Below are 13,254 nucleotides of genomic sequence, written 5' to 3' on the forward strand. Positions count from 1 at the left end.
CTCGCAAAAGTAAGGCTATTCCTGTTTTTCTTTCTCATACAAGGTCATATAAAGAGGTTTATGCATGGAACATACTTAGAATGGCTATATATGAAGGACAAAGGAGTTTGAACTTGTTTTGACTGAAGGAATTGGTGTTTATGAGCAAAAATACCAATTTGGCCTTAACTCGCAAAAGTAAGGCTATTCCTGTTTTTCTTTCTCAAACAAGGTCATTTAAAGGGGTTTATGCATGGAACATACTTTGAATGGATATATATTAAGGACAAAGGAGTTTGAACTTGTTTTGACTGAAGGAATATGTGTTTATAGCAAAAATACCAATTTGGCCTTAACTCGCAAAAGTAAGGATATTCCTGTTTTTCTTTCTCAAACAAGGTCATTTAAAGAAGTTTATGCATGGAACCAACTTAGAATTGATATATATTAAGGACAAAAGAGTTTGAACTTGTTTTGACTGAAGGAATTCATTTTATAGCAAAAATACCAATTTGGCCTTAACTCGCAAAAGTAAGGCTATTCCTGTTTTTCTTTCTTCAAACAAGGTCATTTAAAGGGGTTTATGCATGGAACATACTTAGAATGGATATATATTAAGGACAAAGGAGTTTGAACTGGTTTTGACTGAAGGAATTGGTGTTTATAGCAAAAATACCAATTTGGCCTTAACTCGCAAAAGTAAGGCTATTCTAGTTTTTTTTTTTTCATACAAGGTAATTTAAAGAGGTTTATGCATGGAACATACTTAGAATGGATATATATGAAGGACAAAGGAGTTTGAACTTGTTTTGACTGAAGGAATTGGTGTTTATGAGCAAAAATACCAATTTGGCCTTAACTCGCAAAAGTAAGGCTATTCCTGTTTTTCTTTCTCAAACAAGGTCATTTAAAGGGGTTTATGCATGAAACATACTTAGAATGGATATATATGAAGGACAACGGAGTTTGAACTGGTTTTGACTGAAGGAGTATGTGTTTATAGCAAATATACCAATTTGGCCTTAACTCAAAAAGTAAGGCTATTCCTGTTTTTCTTTCTCAAACAAGGTCATTTAAAGGGGTTTATGCATGGAACATACTTAGAATGGATATATATGAAGGACAAAGGAGTTTGAACTGGTTTTGACTGAAGGAATTGGTGTTTATAAGCAAAAATCCGAATTTCGACTTAACTCGCCAAAGTAAGGCTATTCCTGTTTTTCTTTCTCAAACAAGGTCATTTAAAGAAGTTTATGCATGGAACCAACTTAGAATTGATATATATTAAGGACAAAAGAGTTTGAACTTGTTTTGACTGAAGGAATTCATTTTATAGCAAAAATACCAATTTGGCCTTAACTCGCAAAAGTAAGGCTATTCCTGTTTTTCTTTCTTCAAACAAGGTAATTTAAAGGGGTTTATGCATGGAACATACTTAGAATGGCTATATATGAAGGACAAAGGAGTTTGAACTGGTTTTGAATGAAGGAATTGGTGTTTATAGCAAAAATACCAATTTGGCCTTAACTCGCAAAAGTAAGGCTATTCCTGTTTTTCTTTCTCATACAAGGTCATTTAAAGAGGTTTATGCATGGAACATACTTAGAATGGCTATATATGAAGGACAAAGGAGTTTGAACTTGTTTTGACTGAAGGAATTGGTGTTTATGAGCAAAAATACCAATTTGGCCTTAACTCGCAAAAGTAAGGCTATTCCTGTTTTTCTTTCTCAAACAAGGTCATTTAAAGGGGTGTATGCATGGAACGTACTTTAAATGGATATATATTAAGGACAAAGGAGTTTGAACTTGTTTTGACTGAAGGAATATGTGTTTATAGCAAAAATACCAATTTGGCCTTAACTCGCAAAAGTAAGGATATTCCTGTTTTTCTTTCTCAAATAAGGTCATTTAAAGAAGTTTATGCATGGAACCAACTTAGAATTGATATATATTAAGGACAAAAGAGTTTGAACTTGTTTTGACTGAAGGAATTCATTTTATAGCAAAAATACCAATTTGGCCTTAACTCGCAAAAGTAAGGCTATTCCTGTTTTTCTTTCTTCAAACAAGGTCATTTAAAGGGGTTTATGCATGGAACATACTTAGAATGGATATATATGAAGGACAAAGGAGTTTGAACTGGTTTTGACTGAAGGAATTGGTGTTTATAGCAAAAATACCAATTTGGCCTTAACTCGCAAAAGTAAGGCTATTCTTGTTTTTTTTTTCTCATACAAGGTAATTTAAAGAGGTTTATGCATGGAACATACTTAGAATGGATATATATGAAGGACAAAGGAGTTTGAACTTGTTTTGACTGAAGGAATTGGTGTTTATGAGCAAAAATACCAATTTGGCCTTAACTCGCAAAAGTAAGGCTATTCCTGTTTTTCTTTCTCAAACAAGGTCATTTAAAGGGGTTTATGCATGAAACATACTTAGAATGGATATATATGAAGGACAACGGAGTTTGAACTGGTTTTGACTGAAGGAGTATGTGTTTATAGCAAATATACCAATTTGGCCTTAACTCGCAAAAGTAAGGCTATTCCTGTTTTTCTTTCTCAAACAAGGTCATTTAAAGGGGTTTATGCATGGAACATACTTAGAATGGATATATATGAAGGACAAAGGAGTTTGAACTGGTTTTGACTGAAGGAATTGGTGTTTATAAGCAAAAATCCGAATTTCGACTTAACTCGCCAAAGTAAGGCTATTCCTGTTTTTCTTTCTCAAACAAGGTCATTTAAAGGGGTTTATGCATGGAACATACTTTGAATGGATATATATTAAGGACAAAAGAGTTTGAACTTGTTTTGACTGAAGGAATATGTGTTTATAGCAAAAATACCAATTTGGCCTTAACTCGCAAAAGTAAGGATATTCCTGTTTTTCTTTCTCAAACAAGGTCATTTAAAGAAGTTTATGCATGGAACCAACTTAGAATTGATATATATTAAGGACAAAAGAGTTTGAACTTGTTTTGACTGAAGGAATTCATTTTATAGCAAAAATACCAATTTGGCCTTAACTCGCAAAAGTAAGGCTATTCCTGTTTTTCTTTCTTCAAACAAGGTCATTTAAAGGGGTTTATGCATGGAACATACTTAGAATGGATATATATGAAGGACAAAGGAGTTTGAACTGGTTTTGACTGAAGGAATTGGTGTTTATAAGCAAAAATCCGAATTTCGACTTAACTCGCCAAAGTAAGGCTATTCTTCTTTTTCTTTCTCATACAAGGTCATTTAAAGAATTTTATGCATGGAACCAACTTAGAATTGATATATATTAAGGACAAAAGAGTTTGAACTTGTTTTGACTGAAGGAATTCATTTTATAGCAAAAATACCAATTTGGCCTTAACTCGCAAAAGTAAGGCTATTCCTGTTTTTCTTTCTTTAAACAAGGTCATTTAAAGGTGTTTATGCATGGAACATACTTAGAATGGCTATATATGAAGGACAAAGGAGTTTGAACTGGTTTTGACTGAAGGAATTGGTGTTTATAGCAAAAATACCAATTTGGCCTTAACTCGCAAAAGTAAGGCTATTCCTGTTTTTCTTTCTCAAACAAGGTCATTTAAAGGGGTTTATGCATGAAACATACTTAGAATGGATATATATGAAGGACAACGGAGTTTGAACTGGTTTTGACTGAAGGAATATGTGTTTATAGCAAATATACCAATTTGGCCTTAACTCGCAAAAGTAAGGCTATTCCTGTTTTTCTTTCTTCAAACAAGGTCATTTAAAGGGGTTTATGCATGGAACATACTTAGAATGGATATATATGAAGGACAAAGGAGTTTGAACTGGTTTTGACTGAAGGAATTGGTGTTTATAAGCAAAAATCCGAATTTCGACTTAACTCGCCAAAGTAAGGCTATTCTTCTTTTTCTTTCTCATACAAGGTCATTTAAAGAAGTTTATGCATGGAACCAACTTAGAATTGATATATATTAAGGACAAAAGAGTTTGAACTTGTTTTGACTGAAGGAATTCATTTTATAGCAAAAATACCAATTTGGCCTTAACTCGCAAAAGTAAGGCTATTCCTGTTTTTCTTTCTCATACAAGGTCATTTAAAGGGGTTTATGCATGGAACATACTTAGAATGGCTATATATGAAGGACAAAGGAGATTGAACTTGTTTTGACTGAAGGAATTGGTGTTTATGAGCAAAAATACCAATTTGGCCTTAACTCGCAAAAGTAAGGCTATTCCTGTTTTTCTTTCTCAAACAAGGTCATTTAAAGGGGTTTATGCATGAAACATACTTAGAATGGATATATATGAAGGACAAAGGAGTTTGAACTGGTTTTGACTGAAGGAATATGTGTTTATAGCAAAAATACCAATTTGGCCTTAACTCGCAAAAGTAAGGCTATTCCTGTTTTTCTTTCTCAAACAAGGTCATTTAAAGGGGTTTATGCATGGAACATACTTAGAATGGATATATATAAAGGACAAAGGAGTTTGAACTGGTTTTGACTGAAGGAATTGGTGTTTATAAGCAAAAATCCGAATTTCGACTTAACTCGCCAAAGTAAGGCTATTCTTCTTTTACTTTCTCACACAATGTCATTTAAAGAAGTTTATGCATGGAACCAACTTAGAATTGATATATATGAAGGACAAAAGAGTTTGAACTTGTTTTGACTGAAGGAATTCATTTTATAGCAAAAATACCAATTTGGCCTTAACTTGCAAAAGTAGGGCTATTCTTGCTTTTCTTTCTCATACAAGGTCATTTAAAGAGGTTTATGCATGGAACATACTTAGAATGGCTATATATGAAGGACAAAGGAGTTTGAACTTGTTTTGACTGAAGGAATTCATTTTATAGCAAAAATACCAATTTGGCCTTAACTTGCAAAAGTAGGGCTATTCTTGCTTTTCTTTCTCATACAAGGTCATTTAAAGAGGTTTATGCATGGAACATACTTAGAATGGCTATATATGAAGGACAAAGGAGTTTGAACTTGTTTTGACTGAAGGAATTGGTGTTTATGAGCAAAAATACCAATTTGGCCTTAACACCTCAAAAGTAAGGCTATTCCTGTTTTTCTTTCTCAAACAAGGTCATTTAAAGAAGTTTATGCATGGAACCAACTTAGAATTGATATATATTAAGGACAAAAGAGTTTGAACTTGTTTTGACTGAAGGAATTCATTTTATAGCAAAAATACCAATTTGGCCTTAACTCGCAAAAGTAAGGCTATTCCTGTTTTTCTTTCTCATACAAGGTCATTTAAAGAGGTTTATGCATGGAACATACTTAGAATGGCTATATATGAAGGACAAAGGAGTTTGAACTGGTTTTGACTGAAGGAATTGGTGTTTATAAGCAAAAATCCGAATTTCGACTTAACTCGCCAAAGTAAGGATATTCTTCTTTTTCTTTCTCATACAAGGTCATTTAAAGAAGTTTATGCATGAAACCATCTTAGAATTGATATATATTAAGGACAAAAGAGTTTGAACTTGTTTTGACCGAAGGAATATGTGTTTATAGCAAAAATACCAATTTGGCCTTAACTCGCGAAAGTAAGGCTATTCCTGTTTTTCTTTCTCAAACAAGGTCATTTAAAGAGGTTTATGCATGGAACCAACTTAGAATTGATATATATTAAGGACAAAAGAGTTTGAACTTGTTTTGACTGAAGGAATTCATTTTATAGCAAAAATACCAATTTGGCCTTAAATCGCAAATGTAAGGCTATTCTTGTTTTTCTTTCTCATACAAGGTCATTTAAAGGGGTTTATGCATGGAACATACTTAGAATGGCTATATATGAAGGACAAAGGAGTTTGAACTGGTTTTGACTGAAGGAATTGGTGTTTATAGCAAAAATACCAATTTGGCCTTAACTCGCAAAAGTAAGGCTATTCCTGTTTTTCTTTCTCAAACAAGGTCATTTAAAGGGGTTTATGCATGGAACATACTTTGAATGGACATATATGAAGGACAAAAGAGTTTGAACTTGTTTTGACTGAAGGAATTCATTTTATAGCAAAAATACCAATTTGGCCTTAACTCGCAAAAGTAAGGCTATTCCTGTTTTTCTTTCTTCAAACAAGGTCATTTAAAGGGGTTTATGCATGGAACATACTTAGAATGGATATATATGAAGGACAAAGGAGTTTGAACTGGTTTTGACTGAAGGAATTGGTGTTTATAAGCAAAAATCCGAATTTCGACTTAACTCGCCAAAGTAAGGCTATTCTTCTTTTTCTTTCTCATACAAGGGCATTTAAAGAGGTTTATGCATGGAACCAACTTAGAATTGATATATATCAAGGACAAAAGAGTTTGAACTTGTTTTGACTGAAGGAATTCATTTTATAGCAAAAATACCAATTTGGCCTTAACTCGCAAAAGTAAGGCTATTCTTGTTTTTCTTTCTCATACAAGGTCATTTAAAGGGGTTTATGCATGGAACATACTTAGAATGGCTATATATGAAGGACAAAGGAGTTTGAACTGGTTTTGACTGAAGGAATTGGTGTTTATAGCAAAAATACCAATTTGGCCTTAACTCGCAAAAGTAAGGCTATTCCTGTTTTTCTTTCTCAAACAAGGTCATTTAAAGGGGTTTATGCATGGAACATACTTTGAATGGATATATATGAAGGACAAAGGAGTTTGAACTTGTTTTGACTGAAGAAATATGTGTTTATAGCAAAAATACCAATTTGGCCTTAACTCGCAAAAGTAAGGATATTCCTGTTTTTCTTTCTCAAACAAGGTCATTTAAAGAAGTTTATGCATGGAACCAACTTAGAATTGATATATATTAAGGACAAAAGAGTTTGAACTTGTTTTGACTGAAGGAATTCATTTTATAGCAAAAATACCAATTTGGCCTTAACTCGCAAAAGTAAGGCTATTCCTGTTTTTCTTTCTCATACAAGGTCATTTAAAGGGGTTTATGCATGGAACATACTTTGAATGGCTATATATGAAGGACAAAGGAGTTTGAACTGGTTTTGACTGAAGGAATATGTGTTTATAGCAAAAATACCAATTTGGCCTTAACTCGCAAAAGTAAGGATATTCCTGTTTTTCTTTCTCAAACAAGGTCATTAAAAGAAGTTTATGCATGGAACCAACTTAGAATTGATATATATTAAGGACAAAAGAGTTTGAACTTGTTTTGACTGAAGGAATTCATTTTATAGCAAAAATACCAATTTGGCCTTAACTCGCAAAAGTAAGGCTATTCCTGTTTTTCTTTCTCAAACAAGGTCATTTAAAGAGGTTTATTCATGGAACCAACTTAGAATGGATATATATTAAGGACAAAAGAGTTTGAACTTGTTTTGACTGAAGGAATTCATTTTATAGCAAAAATACCAATTTGGCCTTAACTCGCGAAAGTAAGGCTATTCTTGTTTTTCTTTCTCATACAAGGTCATTTAAAGAGGTTTATGCATGGAACATACTTAGAATGGCTATATATGAAGGACAAAGGAGTTTGAACTTGTTTTGACTGAAGAAATTGGTGTTTATGAGCAAAAATACCAATTTGGCCTTAACTCGCAAAAGTAAGGCTATTCCTGTTTTTCTTTCTCAAACAAGGTCATTTAAAGGGGTTTATGCATGGAACATACTTAGAATGGATATATATGAAGGACAAAGGAGTTTGAACTGGTTTTGACTGAAGGAATTGGTGTTTATAAGCAAAAATCCGAATTTCGACTTAACTCGCCAAAGTAAGGCTATTCCTGTTTTTCTTTCTCATACAAGGTCATTTAAAGAAGTTTATGCATGGAACATACTTAGAATTGATATATATTAAGGACAAAAGAGTTTGAACTTGTTTTGACTGAAGGAATTCATTTTATAGCAAAAATACCAATTTGGCCTTAACTCGCAAAAGTAAGGCTATTCTTGTTTTTCTTTCTCATACAAGGTAATTTAAAGAGGTTTATGCATGGAACATACTTAGAATGGATATATATGAAGGACAAAGGAGTTTGAACTTGTTTTGACTGAAGGAATTGGTGTTTATGAGCAAAAATACCAATTTGGCCTTAACTCGCAAAAGTAAGGCTATTCCTGTTTTTCTTTCTCAAACAAGGTCATTTAAAGGGGTTTATGCATGGAACATACTTAGAATGGATATATATGTAGGACAAAGGAGTTTGAACTGGTTTTGACTGAAGGAATTGGTGTTTATAAGCAAAAATCCGAATTTCAACTTAACTTGCCAAAGTAAGGCTTTTCTTGTTTTTCTTTCTCATACAAGGTCATTTAAAGAAGTTTATGCATGGAACCATCTTAGAATTGATATATATGAAGGACAAAGGAGTTTGAACTTGTTTTTGACTGAAGTAATATGTGTTTATAGCAAAAATACCAATTTGGCCTTTACTCGCAAAAGTAAGGCTATTCCTGTTTTTCTTTCTCAAACAAGGTCATTTAAAGAAGTTTATGCATGGAACCAACTTAGAATTGATATATATGAAGGACAAAGGAGTTTGAACTGGTTTTGACTGAAGGAACTGTTTTTTATAAGCAAAAATCCGAATTTCAACTTAACTCGCCAAAGTAAGGCTATTCTTCTTTTTCTTTCTCATACAAGGTCATTTAAAGATGTTTATGCATGGAACCAACTTAGAATTGATATATATTAAGGACAAAAGAGTTTGAACTTGTTTTGACTGAAGGAATATGTGTTTATAGCAAAAATACCAATTTGGCCTTAACTCGCAAAAGTAAGGCTATTCCTGTTTTTCTTTCTCATACAAGGTCATTTAAAGAGGTTTATGCATGGAACATACTTAGAATGGCTATATATGAAGGACAAAGGAGTTTGAACTTGTTTTGACTGAAGGAATTGGTGTTTATGAGCAAAAATACCAATTTGGCCTTAACTCGCAAAAGTAAGGCTATTCTTCTTTTTCTTTCTCAAAAAAGGTCATTTAAAGAGGTTTATGCATGGAACCTACTTAAAATGGATATATATGTAGGACAAAGGAGTTTGAACTGGTTTTGACTGAAGGAATTGGTGTTTATAAGCAAAAATCCGAATTTCAACTTAACTCGCCAAAGTAAGGCTATTCTTGTTTATCTTTCTCATACAAGGTCATTTAAAGAAGTTTATGCATGGAACCATCTTAGAATTGATATATATGAAGGACAAACGAGTTTGAACTTGTTTTGACTGAAGGAATATGTGTTTATAGCAAAAATACCAATTTGGCCTTAACTCGCAAAAGTAAGGCTATTCCTGTTTTTCTTTCTCAAACAAGGTCATTTAAAGAAGTTTATGCATGGAATCATCTTAGAATTGATATATATGAAGGACAAAGGAGTTTGAACTGGTTTTGACTGAAGGAATTGGTGTTTATAAGCAAATATCCGAATTTCAACTTAACTCGCCAAAGTAAGGCTATTCTTGTTTTTCTTTCTCATACCAGGTCATTTAAAGAAGTTAATGCGTGGAACAAACTTAGAATTGATATATATCAAGGACAAAAGAGTTTGAACTTGTTTTGACTGAAGGAATTCATTTTATAGCAAAAATACCAATTTGGCCTTAACTCGCAAAAGTAAGGCTATTCCTGTTTTTCTTTCTCATACAAGGTCATTTAAAGGGGTTTATGCATGGAACATACTTAGAATGGATATATATGAAGGACAAAGGAGTTTGAACTGGTTTTGACTGAAGGAATTGGTGTTTATAGCAAAAATACCAATTTGGCCTTAACTCGCAAAAGTAAGGCTATTCCTGTTTTTCTTTCTCAAACAAGGTCATTTAAAGGGGTTTATGCATGGAACATACTTTGAATGGATATATATGAAGGACAAAGGAGTTTGAACTTGTTTTGACTGAAGGAATATGTGTTTATAGCAAAAATACCAATTTGGCCTTAACTCGCAAAAGTAAGGATATTCCTGTTTTTCTTTCTCAAACAAGGTCATTTAAAGAAGTTTATGCATGGAACCAACTTAGAATTGATATATATTAAGGACAAAAGAGTTTGAACTTGTTTTGACTGAAGGAATTCATTTTATAGCAAAAATACCAATTTGGCCTTAACTCGCAAAAGTAAGGCTATTCCTGTTTTTCTTTCTCATACAAGGTCATTTAAAGAGGTTTATGCATGGAACATACTTAGAATGGCTATATATGAAGGACAAAGGAGTTTGAACTTGTTTTGACTGAAGGAATATGTTTTTATAGCAAAAATACCAATTTTGCCTTAACTCGCAAAAGTAAGGCTATTCCTGTTTTTCTTTCTCATACAAGGTCATTTAAAGGGGTTTATGCATGGAACATACTTAGAATGGATATATATGAAGGACAAAGGAGTTTGAACTGGTTTTGACTGAAGGAATTGGTGTTTATAGCAAAAATACCAATTTGGCCTTAACTCGCAAAAGTAAGGCTATTCCTGTTTTTCTTTCTCAAACAAGGTCATTTAAAGGGGTTTATGCATGGAACATACTTAGAATGGATATATATGAAGGACAAAGGAGTTTGAACTTGTTTTGACTGAAGGAATATGTGTTTATAGCAAAAATACCAATTTGGCCTTAACTCGCAAAAGTAAGGATATTCCTGTTTTTCTTTCTCAAACAAGGTCATTTAAAGAAGTTTATGCATGGAACCAACTTAGAATGATATATATTAAGGACAAAAGAGTTTGAACTTGTTTTGACTGAAGGAATTCATTTTATGGCAAAAATACCAATTTGGCCTTAACTCGCAAAAGTAAGGCTATTCCTGTTTTTCTTTCTCATACAAGGTCATTTAAAGAGGTTTATGCATGGAACATACTTAGAATGGCTATATATGAAGGACAAAGGAGTTTGAACTTGTTTTGACTGAAGGAATTCATTTTATAGCAAAAATACCAATTTGGCCTTAACTCGCGAAAGCAAGGCTATTCTTGTTTTTCTTTCTCATACAAGGTCATTTAAAGGGGTTTATGCATGGAACATACTTAGAATGGATATATATGAAGGACAAAGGAGTTTGAACTGGTTTTGACTGAAGGAATTGGTGTTTATAAGCAAAAATCCGAATTTCGACTTAACTCGCCAAAGTAAGGCTATTCTTCTTTTACTTTCTCATACAAGGTCATTTAAAGAAGTTTATGCATGGAACATACTTAGAATGGCTATATATGAAGGACAAAGGAGTTTGAACTTGTTTTGACTGAAGGAATTGGTGTTTATGGCAAAAATACCAATTTGGCCTTAACTCGCAAAAGTAAGGATATTCCTGTTTTTCTTTCTCAAACAAGGTCATTTAAAGAAGTTTATGCATGGAACCATCTTAGAATTGATATATATTAAGGACAAAAGAGTTTGAACTTGTTTTGACTGAAGGAATTCATTTTATAGCAAAAATACCAATTTGGCCTTAACTCGCAAAAGTAAGGCTATTCCTGTTTTTCTTTCTCATACAAGGTCATTTAAAGAGGTTTATGCATGGAACATACTTAGAATGGCTATATATGAAGGACAAAGGAGTTTGAACTTGTTTTGACTGAAGGAATATGTGTTTATAGCAAAAATACCAATTTTGCCTTAACTCGCAAAAGTAAGGCTATTCCTGTTTTTCTTTCTCAAACAAGGTCATTTAAAGAAGTTTATGCATGGAACCAACTTAGAATTGATATATATTAAGGACAAAAGAGTTTGAACTTGTTTTGACTGAAGGAATTCATTTTATAGCAAAAATACCAATTTGGCCTTAACTCGCAAAAGTAAGGCTATTCCTGTTTTTCTTTCTCAAACAAGGTCATTTAAAGAGGTTTATGCATGGAACCAACTTAGAATTGATATATATTAAGGACAAAAGAGTTTGAACTTGTTTTGACTGAAGGAATTGGTGTTTATAAGCAAAAATCCGAATTTCGACTTAACTCGCCAAAGTAAGGCTATTCTTCTTTTACTTTCTCATACAAGGTCATTTAAAGAAGTTTATGCATGGAACATACTTAGAATGGCTATATATGAAGGACAAAGGAGTTTGAACTTGTTTTGACTGAAGGAATTGGTGTTTATGAGCAAAAATACCAATTTGGCCTTAACTCGCAAAAGTAAGGCTATTCCTGTTTTTCTTTCTCAAACAAGGTCATTTAAAGAGGTTTATGCATGGAACCAACTTAGAATTGATATATATTAAGGACAAAAGAGTTTGAACTTGTTTTGACTGAAGGAATTGGTGTTTATGAGCAAAAATACCAATTTGGCCTTAACTCGCAAAAGTAAGGCTATTCCTGTTTTTCTTTCTCAAACAAGGTCATTTAAAGAAGTTTATGAATGGAACCAACTTAGAATTGATATATATATTAAGGACAAAAGAGTTTGAACTTGTTTTGACTGAAGGAATTCATTTTATAGCAAAAATACCAATTTGGCCTTAACTCGCAAAAGTAAGGCTATTCCTGTTTTTCTTTCTCAAACAAGGTCATTTAAAGAGGTTTATGCATGGAACCAACTTAGAATTGATATATATTAAGGACAAAAGAGTTTGAACTTGTTTTGACTGAAGTTATTCATTTTATAGCAAAAATACCAATTTGGCCTTAACTTTCGAAAGTAAGGCTATTCTTGTTTTTCTTTCTTATACAAGGTCATTTAAAGAGGTTTATGCATGGAACCAACTTAGAATTGATATATATGAAGGACAAAGGAGTTTGAACTTGTTTTGACTGAAGGAATATGTGTTTATAGCAAAAATACCAATTTGGCCTTAACTCGCAAAAGTAAGGCTATTCCTGTTTTTCTTTCTCAAACAAGGTCATTTAAAGGGGTTTATGCATGGAACATACTTAGAATGGATATATATGAAGGACAAAGGAGTTTGAACTGGTTTTGACTGAAGGAATTGGTGTTTATAAGCAAAAATCCGAATTTCGACTTAACTCGCCAAAGTAAGGCTATTCTTCTTTTTCTTTCTCAAACAAGGTCATTTAAAGAGGTTTATGCATGGAACCAACTTAGAATTGATATATATTAAGGACAAAAGAGTTTGAACTTGTTTTGACTGAAGGAATTCATTTTATAGCAAAAATACCAATTTGGCCTTAACTCGCAAAAGTAAGGCTATTCCTGTTTTTCTTTCTCATACAAGGTCATTTAAAGAGGTTTATGCATGGAACATACTTAGAATGGCTATATATGAAGGACAAAGGAGTTTGAACTTGTTTTGACTGAAGGAATTGGTGTTTATGAGCAAAAATACCAATTTGGCCTTAACTCGCAAAAGTAAGGCTATTCTTGTTTTTCTTTCTCAAAAAAGGTCAT

The sequence above is a fragment of the Odontesthes bonariensis genome, chromosome 17, assembly GCF_027942865.1.
Source record: "Odontesthes bonariensis isolate fOdoBon6 chromosome 17, fOdoBon6.hap1, whole genome shotgun sequence".
NCBI classification, from domain to species: domain Eukaryota; kingdom Metazoa; phylum Chordata; class Actinopteri; order Atheriniformes; family Atherinopsidae; genus Odontesthes; species Odontesthes bonariensis.